At 46.9% G+C, this 15,822-nt stretch overlaps 1 protein-coding gene across 5 annotated transcripts in view; it reads left to right on the forward strand.

Annotated features, from left to right (window-relative positions):
- Positions 1–15,822, forward strand: part of LYN (LYN proto-oncogene, Src family tyrosine kinase) — a 675,065-nt gene that overhangs the window by 27,961 nt on the left and 631,282 nt on the right. Inside the window, exon 1 of one of the 5 annotated variants that reach the window (XM_069621064.1) lies at positions 2,047–2,156. The exons of the other annotated variants lie outside the window; for them this stretch is intronic. The gene's annotated coding sequence lies outside the window, so the exon portion shown is untranslated. Of the gene's footprint in view, positions 1–2,046; positions 2,157–15,822 lie in introns of those variants that run through there. 5 annotated transcript variants of the gene reach the window in all.

Genomic DNA, 15,822 nt, shown 5'->3' on the forward strand with positions numbered 1-15,822 from the left:
CATTTTTAGGCAATTGAAATCGTGATGTGGGGTTATTACTTGCATGCCAGGGGGAGTGATTGGAAGGGTAGGGGTGGACAGGAGACTGCTCATTCTCACAGCAGTTCTTAAGTGGGTACTTTCAGACTTAAAGGAGAGTGTTAACTACTTGTAATATTGCGCTAGAATAGTCTCACGGTCTCATTAGGGTAGGAAGGATAGCTCGGGGGAAGCGCGTTCGCCTTGGAAGCAAGACAATGCAAGTTCGAAACCCGATCCCATGCTTAGAAACCACTCTAAAAGAATAATTATAAACAATTATAATCAGAATGCGTAAAGAAGTTGGATGCCCCCAACACAAATAAGTTGGCACCTCTCCCAACGTTTGAAGGGTTAGCCCCTGCCTAAATTTTAACCAAGGTGCACGCCTGGATGTGCACACTTGCGTTTTGTTAGGCAGAGAGTTGAGGGAAGCCTTTCCCGAAACTGGCGGTGTTAAAGTTTTACTGCGTTTGTGCATAAAAATGAACTTGAACAAACGCAGTAAAACTTTAAAGCTGCTACTTTCAAGAAAGGCTTCCATTGACTCTCTGCATATTGCGCTTTAAGAAGTACTATTTGATAGTTGGTCCCCACACCACACCTTGGGGTAGAACAGTGGGGTTGGAGTCTCCAAATCCCCCCCCCATTTTCTGAAGTGCCTCCTCCCATCTCCAGTTAGACCCTTACGTCCGAAATGTAGGTTTCGTTGCGCCCCTGCCTCAAACACAGGTACTTTGTCAGTGAGTAACACGCAGGTTTGGAGCAACCCGATTGGCTGAGTGCCCCTTCCAAGGTGCTGATGCAAAATGACCAGCTTGGGTGAGCTTGGAGGAGTGCGATTAGCAACTGTTCAATGTTGATGTCCAACATGTGTTTAGGGAATAGCTGCAACGTAATTTGTAAAATAAAAAAATTAAAAGTTTTTGTTTAATAAACTAATGCGAATGTCATGTGCTTTTTGGATTTCTGTACTCTCCAACCTTTCTTTTTCTATGTTCAGGCTTCTTGGCCAAGTGCAAACACAATGGGCCCGATTTATGGAACGTTTTCCTATGGGATTGCGCCATTATAAAACACGTCCATGAATCAGGCCCAATGTTGTCTCTTTAAGGCATGTCTCCGTTGCCCTGGGCTTGTTTAGGTGTGGGTGGGAGTGTTGTCAAAACGAGAAACTTTTGGGTAAACACAAAGCGAGTTGCTATTTTCTAGTTACTGAAAGAACAATTGGTTGCTGAGCACCGTGTTATTTTCGTTTTGTTGACCGCCTGTGGCTGCTACTGACGCAGTGGCATTTAATACTGCTGAAAGAACGGTTTCGGGACAGGAGAGGAACACAGGGAGGCAAGGGTGTTGCTAGGTCTGGCATAGATCTGGGGATGCAGTTGGGACTGGGGGGCTAGCTAACCTTTACGTTGTACTTGTAGCCCCAGAAATTCTATCTGGTGCTACAACCAAAAGATCCGGGGCTATAGCCCCCTCAGCCCCCCCCAGCAAGGGACTTTATACCCGGGTCCCTACTGTGGTCAGTTACCGATGTTTCTCTTCATCTCATCCAAATATCTGCCTGCCAAATCCTTGCCTTAAATTCACGGTTCACAACTTGCAGGCGACCATTCAAGAAGCGAAAGCTGGATCGCAGTAATGATTGTATTGTTACTTTCTTGCTGTTTGTTTTGTAAAAGGGTGCGCGCCTTTTATTTAGAAAGACCTGCGTTTAGTTCCCCTGTAGCCTGGATCTGCTTGCAACATTGAAAGCGTCCACGTGACAGCAGCGTTTGCTGTGGGTGATTGAAATGGTCTATGATTTGTCGGTGTTGGAGTGAGCTGGGTCACTGAAAGTCCTCGGTATCTGATTGGCGGCCGAGTCTGGAGAGGAGAATAGGAGGCTCGGCTTTGGAATGCAGGGGCTCACTGCGAGGATTCTGATGTGGATGACCGTTGGAGCCAGGGGGGCTAACCTGGGCAGCAGGCCTGCCATCCCTTCCACCTGGCGGCCACACCATTCCCGATGGACCTGACACGGCAGAGAGGTAGACCCCTGCTAAAGAAGGGGCAGGGGAGCTCAAGGATGCCTCTTCCATGTCATCCCTTTAAGATGGGGGGCCGGCTGACCGTCCTAATGGACATCTAAGCAGGTATGAATGCCTCGTACACGGGCGTGCCACTGGACTTTCCCTCGCACCCATGCTTCCTTTCTTTAGAAGGAATTGGATCCGGCAATTACGAGGGATGGGGAGAATTTGGGCAGGAAGCCAAAAAAAAACGGTTCCGTGAGAAAATGGATGCTGGTTGCTACAGCTAGTGCACAGGGTTGTATGGTTTGGTTCGCTGCTCAGGTGTGTTCAGAACCCCAATGTTGACCTGCTGCTTGAATGGGACTGAACCTCATCGGGGCAGGGGGGTGGGGTGCGCTCATCGTTCGTAAGTGTACTTTATTGTGGATGGATTGACAAATGAAACCATGTAAAATTTCACACAAGTGGAAGCGGTTTGTCGCCAGATCAAGTGGTTCACCCAAGAGGTTTAAAACAATGCTGTGAAGAGCGGTGTTTGTGGTTGAAGCACATCCGTACATACTCGGCAACCGGAATGAATAGTTTGGGCCCTGATTGAGGTACTGCTCAGCGCAGTTTGGAGTTAAATAGTCCCGTTAGGATGTACCTGCTGAATATTGAAGACGCTGCTGGCCATCTCCATGTGAGCAAGGCAAATAAACCAATGGGCGGGTGGTACCGTGTTTTAAGGGCTTATTTATGGCGTGCACCCATATTGCTACGTGTGCGTTTTCATGGTGGATTCACCGCTGGCTGCACGTCCATTAGGAAGGAAGGGCTTAGCCTCTCGAATGTGAAACCGTGTTGGGTATCACATATTGAAGTTTAAATTGCGTTAGGAAGCCACGGCCAGGCGGCCTCCGCCTTCCTAATGCACTTTAGATGCACAGTGGGCCTCAAAATGTTTGGATGTGCAAAGAAGCTACATGCAGTGCATGCAGACGTGACCCCGCCACGCAAGCAGGCTACGGTGTGCAGTCATAATGTCGTAAAAATTGTCGAATTGCAAAAATGTCTAAAACATAATGTCGAAAAAAAAGTCTAATTTTGTATGTTTTTTTTGGGGTTCTGGGGTAAAAAAAAATAATTACAAAAAAGGGGGGTTGGCGGGAACCCCCCCCATTTCAAACAAAAAGCAAGCAAAAAAAGAAATTCGAATTTTTTTTTTCGACTTTATTTTTTAGACATTTTGACTTTCGACATTATGACATTCGACTTTATGACTATAAACCGCAGGCTACTCATTTCCTTGCCCTGCACACAGGGCAGGTAAACCTGTTCCCCTCATGGACGGGTGAAAAGTCATGCATTGTTGAAGAAAGAGGACCAGTAGTATCCAGCGACCCTGCCTTCACCCCAGCCTATGAATTACTATGCATGGACTGGGACCATGCCCACAAAGGACCGGAGGGCGCGGCGAATCCTATATCTGCATGTGCATCGTGTGTGGTGTCGGAGTCGGTGGAAGGAGGGCTAATGGGGGCTGGAGGGTTGAGGGGGCAGACCTATTCTTCATAACTAAATCTTAGTTGACGGAAATCATTTATTTTTTTAATGAGCTGATACCACCATGATATGACCATGTTTTTGAACCACCCTTCCGGGATATCCTAGTGTCCTTATTTCCGGAGATACACAGCACACCATCAGGACGGAAACCAGCAAACGTGTTTCCATGCAATGGAAGTTCTCTCATTGTATGCTTTACTTCCTCCTACTTTTATACATCCTTGTGGCGTGTGCTCTGATCTTGCTTTGCCGATCAGGTAGCAGACATCTTGAGTAGTTTCCCTTCACTAATTGTTTGATAGGATTTTCCTAATCCATGTTTTTGTGTGGACGTCGCTATCAACATTTTATCAAACGTATCCAGCCTCAAACCTCCTACGGCACTATCCATTCTGCAGGTGTCACGAGTGGTATAGTTCTAGCTCTAGAAAACCTAAGTGGATCTCCCAGAAGCCATGCTCTGATCATTCAGCCATTACATTATCCATGTCATCGCAACTTCCCAAACATATCGGGCCCTAGACTGAGACAGTGCTCTGCAACCAGTGGCTCAGTACCTTTTGAGACAGCTCCCCATCAGCTCTAACCAGTATGTTCACTGGTGAAGGATCATGCGAGCGAAGTCTAAAACTTCTCGATAGCTGCAGATGGGCAACGCCAGCGCTAGGTAAACCTGGAACATTTACGCATAAACAGCCTGGCAGCCCATTTGACATTATCTGGCTTATATCCTGCATCTGGTAGTTGTGTACCCTTTATTTATTTTTATAAATGTTCTCGCTGAACCAATCTATTTTAGAATAAATTCCCACTTGTAACCAATGACTAAATTGTCTCATACCCACTTTCTTCAATCCACCATCACCTAAAAAGACTTTTGCTAGGCTTCAAATTCCATTGGTTACCGTAAATCTAAGGAAGCAAAAGATGCCAAAATTCCACGAGACTGAAAATTGTTCAAAAGATAAAACTAAAAACTCTGCTCCAGAATACAATAAAATGTGGCCTCCTTTAAAAAAGAAATTAAAAAAAAAACGGGTTTCATGCATTCTGAAAACGGATATTCTGGTAGATTGAGCTCATCTGGGACATAGTTCAGTATTCTGGTGCATTTGGGCAGCACCCTTTCAGGCTAACACCATATTAGCAGCTGTTGGGTGTCCTGACCCACGTTTAAGCTATCATGCTACAACATTTGGTGCTGTGGGCTTAGAAAATTCAAGATGGCGGAAAACCCACATGTGCGCCGAAATCCAGGAAAGCTGCGCAGTTTGTGCGCCCACCAAAATGGTTGCCTCACTTGCCACCCACCAGTGCGAGAATGAAAGGCCGGGTTGCCATGAGGGAAATGGGTTGCCAAAGGAAAAACAGTAGCGCCGGTTAGCTTCAAAGCGCTTTAAAACCACCATTGGACTACCCGCACAGTAGTCTGAAACCATTGGGAATGGCAATGCTGATTGCCAAATGCAACTTAGAATTGTTGGGAATTCATTTGTTAAATCCCAAAAATGGGTGCAGTACCAGTACTCACCACTATCCAAAAGCCGGCATTTTAAAACCACCCTGTGTTTCTCTGAAGGCCGGCTCAAAATGCCTATTTTCAAACATTACAATATGTGCAAAATATTCACTGAACACCAGCAGACATTTGGCAGAATGGAGTTTTGTGTGCCTACAAAATCTGGGAAATGAAGAGCCCAGAACAATGCTTATAACAAAACTGGCTGAGCTATGGAGTCAGCAGTTTAAGTTGCACTGGATTTAAAGACACTAAAATCGAAAATGTTTAGATTAAATGAGTGACCTATGTTTGGTGTCACATGCCTTTGTAACTGTTGAAATGTCATAGTTTTGCACTTAGAATCAGCATTCTAGCTGCATGTGTAAAATTGCAAGTTAATTTAAAAAGCAACAAAAACATGACAGTTAGCTGAAAGTCTGGCTTAAGGAACTTGATTTTGCTTGACAACTACCCCCATCAGGAGTGAAACTTGAGTCACAGCTGTGTTCCCAGGACTATCTGCCTTTTTGCTGGCCACACTAAGAATATACCATCTATCTGATAATTGAATTACCTGTGCTCTGCAGGAGAGTGAACAATGCAACTCCCTTCACCCAGGCAGAGGGTTTATTGAGAGGATCATAAATGGCTTCCTCTTGAACAATGAGCCTTTCGGGACCCAAGCAAATCTTATATTGCAGGGGTCGTAAAAGTGGCTTACTCTTGGCAGAAACTGGGAGGGGGAGAAACTGGAGACAGAAGCTGGCTTGGCAGAACTGGATAAACCAGTATTTCTACCTTGTGCTGAGAGGAAACCACACCCCTTTGGAGCCAGAACATAACTTTAAAAAGATGGATCATTCATAGAGCGGACATGTGAAAATTTTATAAATGATACCATAATTCTTGTGATTTTTCTGCCCACAGTTTAAGAGGTTTTTAGAACCGGTGGTATGTTCAGGGGGGTGTCAGCGGAAAAGTGGATATTACTCTAAATGTATGCATGTTAAAAATCTGAAACTTCATCAGTTAATGTCCATACTCCCTGCGCACATGTATGTAAAGTTGGGTCAATGTCAGAAATTGAAAAATCAGTTAAAAAGTCAATTATGTGCCATTTCTGAATGCAAGCTCTTAGAAACAACAGATTTGGACAGAGACATGGCTAAATTCAGCCACACCATGTATATGTAATTTCAAGCAACTGTGTAACTGTGAAATATGTCTTTTGTTATCAAATATAGAATGTGTGCAATCTGACAGAGGAGTGTCCTATCTGCAAGCCATAAAATGACATCACTCTGACACAACTTAGCTTCGCCAATCAAGTGAGGAATGGAAATTTGACCAATGACAAGTGAGAGGGGCAAGTTTAGTTATGACCAACATACCCACCCACTCTCAAAACACATAAAAGCAGACAGACAGGACAGATGGGGACCTTCAATTCCATTTGCTGCAACGCGCTCTGCCGGACCATACAACATCCAGAGATCCAGACTTCAAATTCATCAACCTCCAGAAAGCCAAACTAGAGACTTCAATCTATCCAGAACTAAGAGACCAGACCAGAGAGCGAGCAGTTCCAGAGACCAGACGCTGTGCCCAGAGAGAGACCAGAGCCCAGTCTAAAACCCTGACCAGATCCGTGATGAGGCCCATTTAATTCAAGAATATAGTGTGAGTACCCAGCAGAACTGTGTAGAACCAATCTCTTAGTTTAAATTCATCTAATTCAATCTATTTAACCTAAGTAGAACTGCCTGATAGCTCCAAATCTGTCACCTGTCATTCTAGCTGCAAAATCTATCACTTGTCATTTTGAGCTTTTAAAATTTCAAATCTGAAAAACGACCTTCACAAAATCGCTCATATCTCCGCAACCGTTTGTGCTAGAGACTTGCAATAACTTTCATCTGAAAGGTTAGAATCGTGGCTTTCCTACGAACCTAGAACCGCATTCCTACCCCCTATAGTTTTACCGCAATCGCGGAACACGCATCCGCGAATTTTGCCGCGATTTGCAAATTTCTCAACGTGTGAAACAGCAGTTTGCTTGCCTTCTATTTGCCAGAAAATCGTTTGCCTCATAAAAACTATCCCTGAATCATTGCAAGAGTGAGCCTGAGCTAATATTAACTAGATACCATTCACCCTGAACCTCTGAAAGGGAATTAAAAGCAAATTTAGCATATTTTTAATTCATTGCCAGCACATATCAAAGCAATTTGGGCCTGTGTTTTCAAACTTCTGTAGTCTAAGCTTGCTGCGGTGAACTGAATTACAGTTGATTGCATTTCTGAGAACTGTGTGCTTTCCTCCCATTTCCTTGCATTGCATAAAGAGGAGGGGATTGCCAGAGAAAAGTGATTACATTGTTTTGTTGAAATCATATTGAGTATTTTCTATCCTGCATTTCATTCATTCAACCTTGCATTTCCTTGAACCCTGTAAAGCATTCTCTACCACATTATACTTCTGTACCTATTTACCACTGTGCTACCTTATCCATTTCATGTCAACTCATTAGTGATTATAAAGAAGTGTGCTAGTGCCAGAATCTCCGTTGTTAATCATTATCATATCAGATTAAGTGTGATATTCAATTATTAATTTATTATAAAGTGTGATCTATATATCTATTGTTTAAATTATCAAATAAACCTTTTAACTTGCAAAACAGAACTACTTCTTGGCTCAGTGGGGTCAGGGGGATTCCAAGAGAGGGGTGTTATATAGGGGTAGTCATCCAGAACGCATGAACTGGACATAAAGATATATCAATAAGGGTTTTCATTCAGTATTATAGACTAGGCGTTGACTTAGCTGTAGTGTTGAATTGAATCCTCTTACAAAGTGGGGGCTCGTATCCGGGATTCTGGGTTAGAATACCACTTGTGCAGATTAATACAGTGTGCCAGCTGACCAGATACACATATCCGGTCTGATCACCACGCTGTGTTACGCTGTAAAGCATTCCTCAAAAGGGACACTCCAAGAAAAGTTCTGTTCTGCAAAAATAAAAGACTAACTTCTGTAAGTCAGGACAGAGACCAATCTCTAGAATGACGACCTTGGTAGATATGAAAATAGCCAGAGAGCACCTCTTGCATAAGCTATTTGTGAGAGGTGAATGGACCGAACAGGGCCAGGATGCCTGGTTGCAGGCCATCACGCGACAGGTCACTGAAACAGGGTCAGACTTATGGAGAGATCAGGGTCCATTACACGTGGCCCTGAGTGAACTATATATGGCTCCTAAGGCCAAAGATGAACACGACAAGATTGTTAGGATAGCGGCATACCTGTACCTATATATGGGAGACATGCAGGATAGATGTGCTGAAAGCCAAAATCTGGCAAATGGGCAACAGATGGCGTTAGAGAAGGTCCAATCTGACCTGGTCTCTTCTGAGCAGAGGCTGCAGAGGAGCCAGGAGTCAGAAGATGATAGTAGGCAGCACATCATTAAAATAAAGAAGGATATGGATGTGCTGCAACAGGAAAAGGTAGAACAGGATACCAGATTTCTGGCCTTGCAGAAGGAATACCAAGAAGGTTTGGACTCCCTACTGCAAAACCAGAAAAAGCTGGAGCAACAACTGGACTTCAACAGGGTATGTGCTGAGCAGGTAGTCACCCTGCAAGGCCACCTAGATAGAGTGAAGGCAGAGAGCAACAAACTAATTCTGAAAGACCTGGATACCCAGGCAGAGTTTGATCAGGAGCGCCAGAATGCTGGTGCCTTCCAAAGGCAAAGGGACGACCTGGCGGCACAGATGCAGGCTCTTAGTCAGGAAAGGGATACCTTAGGCCAGGAAGTCTGCCATTTAAAAAGAAAAATGGAAGAAAATCACCTGGCCCACCAGGGACTGGGTGACCTCCAAAAAGAACACCAGAACTTGCTAGAGCACACCAGGAGGGTGGAGGATGCTCTAGCAAGAAAGGAGCAGGCCAATAGGGACACAGCTCAGGAGGTAACCCTCCTGCAGCAAAGACTGGCCCAGTTCTCCAGGACCAACCAGGAAGTACAGAGGGAAAATGAGGCTCTCTGCCAGCACAATGAGAGGCTCCAGCAACAGGTAGCGATGCAGGAGAAACTGATAGTCGAGTAAGGCCTTAACAGAGGAACTGAAAGCACAAATGCAGGCTCTTGCATTGCAACAGGGAGCAGGGGCGGATAGAGATGAGGTCCGCTGGGAAAGAGAGACTCCTGACCATAACCGCAGGAGCCCTAACACCAGGCGCCTTCATCTCCCCCAGTCCCTGGACTCTACCACCCCAATGTCCCCTTGGCGCACATGAGCACAGGGCCACAGGGATGGCAGATTACTATCCAGCTAAGAGTATGGGGCTCATAGGCCAGTACCACTCAGGAATGGAGGGGTGGGCATCCGGGTATGGGCACCCAAGTACAGTACAGTTCAGTGGGGAACCCCAGGAGAGTAGGCCCATTAAGGGCATCCTGAAAACCTCTGCCCAGTTAGGTCAGTGGAGGGGGTACCCATCAAATCCTGGCAGCAAGGAGGAATCTGAAGACTCCTCTGAACTGCGCAGGACACAGGAGACCAGGTCCCCACATTCTGCCAGCCATTCCCAGGCTCGCAGAATCCGGGAAAACCTGGAAGAACAGACGGGAACCTCTGGGAGCAGTGCCTCTGAGTCCGAGGACGAATGGACAAGGGTTATCCGAACCAAAAAGGCCAATAAGGCAAAAAGGGCCTTGCTTAAGGACCCCTTAAAGCAGATTAAGGCGATCAGGAGCGTCATCACGCCTTACCATAAGAACGCTAAGTATTCTGTTTGGGAGCACTTAGAGTTGTTTGAACAAATGATGGAGACTTTCCATTTGAAGGACAGCCAAAGCTGTATTCAATATGTAAAGTGGACCTTCTCCCCGGAATACTCCAGTTTCTTTGCGGGGCTGGAGGACCAAAATCATTTAAGATGGTCCACCTATAAGGCGGCCATCTTGAAACATTTTTCTGTTCACAGAAATCCTCAAGAGGCTCGCAAGGCAGCCTACAATTTGCAATGTGGGGAGGATCAGGCCCCACAAGAATTTGTGCAGGAGTTAAAGCGTGCTTTTGCACAGACCACAAGAAGGGTGCGCACGGATAGCAGAGAATTTATTAATACGTTTTTCCATGCCTTGCCCAAATATATCATGACCCAGCTCGTGAGGGATTTTCACGAGAAAAGATCTTTAGACTGGGTCATTGAACAGGCTACCCGGATCTATGAGGTGCAGAAACCGATAGATAGCAAAAGTAATGCCCAGAAAAACCCCAAAGCCAACAGCACCCCTGCTGCTGCCAAGGTGGCAGAGGTAAAGGTCACCCCCGTTTTGGATTTGGAGATGGGGGGGGCCTAAAAACCTACCTGCACCTAATAATGCTAGGCCCAGGAGGTCCTCGGGTCAGTCACAGACAGGGAGCCCAGGAGGCAGCCCCACAAATGGGGTCCCTCGCTCTCCTGATTATGTAAGTCCCCGTTACAAGGGAAATCGACCCATCCTGGGTTATGTGTGGACCCCTCCAGCCCAAGGGGGGGATCCAGCCAAGCACCTAACCCAGGGAACTTCCCTCCAAACTTCCCACAGGAGGGCAGAAATTTACCAAACCCTGGGCAGGACTTTTTCCCCAGATATCCACCCGACTTTCAGCCCCAAAACCATCCATCCTTCTTTCCCCAATTCCCTGAGCCCAGACCACTGAATCCGGTGGAGGGGTACCCAAATCTTCCCAACCCGGGGTATTACCAGAGGAGGGACAGCCCAGGGGAGAAAACAGGGCCCCGTATCAGCCTGAGCGGGTTTCCCAGTTAGAGCGCCAGGTTCAAAACATGGCGCGGGATCTGGGTCACATACTGAGGGCTCAGCAGAACCCTCAGATGGGCGTGCCGGCGCAGAACGCACCCAACTCTGGACCTGGTGCTCCAGAACAATGACGGGGGCAGCACCCCGATAACTCACCGGTTCCCAGGGAGGAGGCACAAAGGGAAGGGGGGTGTAAAGCCTTGGAGCAAGCTTCCTTCCTCACTTGTAAACAGCCCCTGGAAACCCAGGAACCGGAAACAAAATCTCTTGCCCCTGAAAGTCTGCCTCCTAAGGAGCAGAGGGGGGGTAGGAGAAACAAAAGACCCAAACAGACTCAGTTTGAGGAGGAGGTACAGATCTTCCAATTTGAGGGAGAGGGATCCTCAGGGGATCCTGGGAAAAGGATCTTCTCCTTCAGAGAGGGGGGAACTCCTCCCAAAGAAAAATGGGTCCCTAGGGATGCAAATCCAGACTGGGGAGATGGGGAGACTGAGCTACCGCCGCCCACTATCTCATCCCAGAACCAACAGCAAGAAAATCCCCTGGTTCAAACCCATCCTGGTGACTGCCTCCAAAAAGGGGGGGGCGGCCCGGAACCGGAGCCAGGGGAACCCACACTGGCTCTGATCTCCAGTTGCCAAATTTTTCTTTCAGATTCCCAAGACTCTCCACAGAATTCTGCCCAAATCTCTTCTCTCGCCATGTCCAAAACCAGAAAGTTAGCCCACCAGTTGTCCAAAAATGTGCATTATCTGTGCCCCCTTGAGGAGAAGGAGGGAAGATACTATGCCCCGGTACAAGTACAGGGGCAGGGTACAATTTTGGCACTGGTGGACACTGGATCTCAAGCTACCCTTCTGTCCAGAAGGGCCTTTGACGAACTGAATGCAGGAAGGGGAGGGAATTACCAAATTCCTCTCACCTCACTTCCTGGACAACTCCAGAACTTTGACGGGAAGGAAATTCCCGTTGAGGGGACTGCAGATTTGGACATTAAAATTGGGCGACACAAGTTGAAACACCCAGTCATAGTTGTGACTCCAGAGGGCACCCCTTGTTTACTGGGGAATGACCTCCTGAGAAGGTTGTCACCCCTAATAGATTGTGTAAACAAGGTCCTCTGGACCCAGACTAGCCGACCAATAAAATTAAAACAGAGTGTCAACCATGTTAGTTTAAACGGCACCTGCCACATGGTTGAACAAAAATCTGACCAAGTAGAATTTCACTTCCAGAACAACCAGATTCCAGACGTGACAGTAATAGCAGTAGGACAACAGACTAGTGATGGGGGGTCCTCTCTATTTCTGAAAATCAACCTTCCTTCCAGTTTAAGGTGGTATTCCACGCTGGAAGGAAACACTCTGAAATTCTATACCAATCCACAATCTGAAACTCCCACTCCTATAGTCCAGAAAGATGTGAAATCAGCTCAGAGCCTGGCTGATATTCAGCAAATTGGAGAGCAGTTGTTCATCCCTGTTCAGTTAAATGATGGGAAGGACTCTGTTCTCGCTCGAGTGTGTGTGAACAACGGTAAGAGCTTCATCAGCGAAGCCATGTTTCGCCAACTCCCAAAAGATCCAGCCATTCCCACCTTCAAACTGATAGACAAATGGGAAATGGACCTGGAAGCACCTAATTCCAAACATCTCCTGCCAAGCAGGTGTATGCTCAAAATCTCCATTGGCAACAAGAGCATAGTCCACAATTGTTGGGTCGTGCAAGACGTCCCTGCCGCCTTTTACTTAGGCAGTGACATTCTCAATCGCTTTGCCATTAGTTTGGACCTAATAAACTTCAAAGCTTGGTCCCGATTAGCGGATAATCCCATGGGCTTTGATGATCCAGAAAAAGCATTTAGGTCAGCTCAACTGCTACCTTATGCAGTTGAAATTCAGGTTAAAGAGGAAGTCACCATCCCAGAAAGGACCCGACAATTCTCCCTGGAAGTGAAAGTTAAAAGGGGACAAGAGTTGAAAAACCCTGATGCTTACATACATCTAAATGCTTCTCTCCAACAGCAAGGGTTGGGGGTAAACCCAACACCATTAGTCAACATAGAACATGACACCATTCCAATAGAGGTGGATAACAGCGACTTAAAGAGTATTACTCTAGCCGCAGGCACCATTATTGGAATGGCGGTTGATGACCGACATTTCTCCATTGATCTTAGAAATGAACTGTTAGGACCAATCCCCAAGGACTGTTTTGACAGTGACAGTGAGGACAATACAACACCAGACAGGATTTTTACCCGGCATGGGGGGAACTTCCTGGTGTACACTTCCTGCCCTTATGGTAAGGAAGATGTGACTTGTGAATTCAGGAGGGATGAGGTGATTTTCCAGGTTCATGAAGGCTGCCTTGCCCACCTGAAGCCTCCGGTCCAAATCAGCACTCTGACCAGGGACTTCTCCACCCAGCTGGAGGAGGCCGCGGAGATAGCCAAACCAGAAGTCTTTCCAGGCTTCAGGCAGATGGTGGAAGAGAGAGTCAACCTAGCTGATGCCTGTGTGACTCTGGAACAGAAGCAAAAGTTGAAACAAGTTTTCTTGGATTTCCAAGATCTCTTTGCGGTAGACTCATATGACTGTGGTTGCACCGACATCCACACAACCACAATCCCCACGGACCCTGGCATGACTCCTGTGTTTGTGAAGCAATATCGCTTGCCTCTCGCATCAATGGAGTCCCTTACTGAAATAATTAAGAACCTTGAGTCCAGGGGAATAATCCGTCCAGTCCACAGCACCTTCAATAATCCGGTGCTGGGAATATTGAAGCCGAACGGCAAGTGGAGACTCTGTGCTGACCTCAGGGAGCTCAACAAACGGGTCCATACTTCCCGATGGCCTCTGCCCTACATTGACCAAGGGCTGGCCCAGATCCAGGGGTCACAGGTATTCACAGCAATAGACCTGACCAATGGATACTGGACCGTGCCTGTCAGCATGGAGGACCAATACAAACTGGCTTTTACCTTTGGGGGCCAGCAGTACACATGGACCCGGACTCCCTTCGGATACCTCAACTCCGGCAATGAATTCAACATTTTCCTACATAAGGCCATGCCCGACCTGGGTGCGAGGGGTAACCTGGCTTATGTAGATGATGTCCTCATCAAAAGTTCATCTGTGGAGGAACACATAGCGGAGATCCGTTATGTTCTGACGCAGTTGAGTGCCGCCGGAGCAAAACTTTCTTTTCAGAAAGCACAGTGGAGTAGAACCCGTGTTAATTTCTTGGGGCATGAGATTACTCCTCAGGGTCTCTGTCCCCAGGAAAAGAAAGTGGAAGCACTTCAGAAACTGAAAGACCCCACAACTCTGCGGGAACTAAGGAGCCTCCTTGGACTGACTAATTACAGCAGAAAGTTCATTGAGGGCTACGCAGAGATCACCAGACCCCTGATTCATCTCCTGAAGGGGGGGTCAAGTGGGAATGGGGTCCAGAACAAGCCGAGGCAGTAAAACAACTCAAAAGAAGCCTCTCACAAGCGCCTTGCCTAGCTTACCCTGTCAGAAACAAGGAGTTCTTCCTGGAGACAGGGTTCTCTAATACGTGCTTGACGGCAGTATTATACCAAAAGCATGACAAGGTCAATAAAGTAATCTCCTATGCGAGCAAAACTTTATCCTCTGTGGAGGAAAAATTCAACGATTGTGAGAAGGCACTCCTGGCAACGGTGTGGGCATTGAAGAATTACCGCCCGTTTATCCAGGGGGAACACATCATAGTGGAGACTCCACACCAGCCTCTGCAATATCTCCAAAGTGACAGAATCCGGGCCGGAAATGTGAGTAATTCCCGAATTACTTCCTGGATTCTGTCAATGCAAGGCTTTCCTGTGGAGGTCAGATATGGCCAAAACAAGAAGTCACCTCGCGCAAGGTCTGGCTGACTTGCATGATTGTGCCAGAGAAAACTGTCTCGAGGACGAAAGTCTAAAAATAAAAGACAACATGGAGGCATACCTTAATTCCCCCCACAAAGTCTTTGAAGAGGACAAGTGTGAGGGAATGCCCACTGTCTATGTGGATGGATGCTCGTACCATGTTGACAACAACGGGGAGAAAGAACTGGTGGCCGGCGTAGGAAATGCATGGGTGAATGAGTCCCCAGAACCCTCCGCTGGATACAAAATTGGTCCCCGAAGTAGTCAGGTGGCAGAATTGATGGCTGTGCATCAGGCCATCCTCACTGCTGTCCAGCATCAACTCCACGAACTGGTCATAATCACAGATTCGGATTATGTACGGAACGGGTTCGTGGAGCACCTGGTTAATTGGCAAACCAGAGGCATGTTATGTGCTAACAACAAACCCTTGAAACATGGGAAGTTGATCCAAAACATTGATGATCTGGTCACCTCGAATGAGATGACCATCTATTGGAAAAAGATCAAGGGTCATTCCAAAGTAGAGGGACCAGACAAAACTGGAAATGACTTAGCTGATCAGCTGGCCAAAACCGGGGCCATCCAAGGGGATCTAATTGAGATTGAGTCCCTGTTGGGGGAAATCCAGGTCACTGCTATCACTAGGTCCCAGACAAATGCTCACAATGACCTTTCAATTGCACAATGGAGTAAGGAGACCCCTGATGCTGATTTGATTACAGCTCAGAAGGGGGATCCAATTATTGGTAAGTTTTACCAACACCTTGAGGACCCTGAGAACTTTCCCCTGACGGATACCGATTACACTGGGAAAGAGGACCTAAGAGTGTTGATGAAATGTCCAAAAATGTTCCGGATCCAAGACGGTTTGTTGGTAAGGAAATCCAAAGCTGGCCACGATCAGTGGGTGGTTCCTACCTCATTCCGAAGCCTGATGTTAAGCCACGCCCATGATGCGGCCACCGCCGGTCATAGGGGGTTTCACACAACATTGGAAATCTTAAGAGAGGTTGCA

This window comes from Ambystoma mexicanum, chromosome 5q, assembly GCF_040938575.1.
Source record: "Ambystoma mexicanum isolate Mex_15411 chromosome 5q, UKY_AmexF1_1, whole genome shotgun sequence".
In the NCBI taxonomy this organism is placed as follows: Eukaryota; Metazoa; Chordata; class Amphibia; order Caudata; family Ambystomatidae; genus Ambystoma; species Ambystoma mexicanum.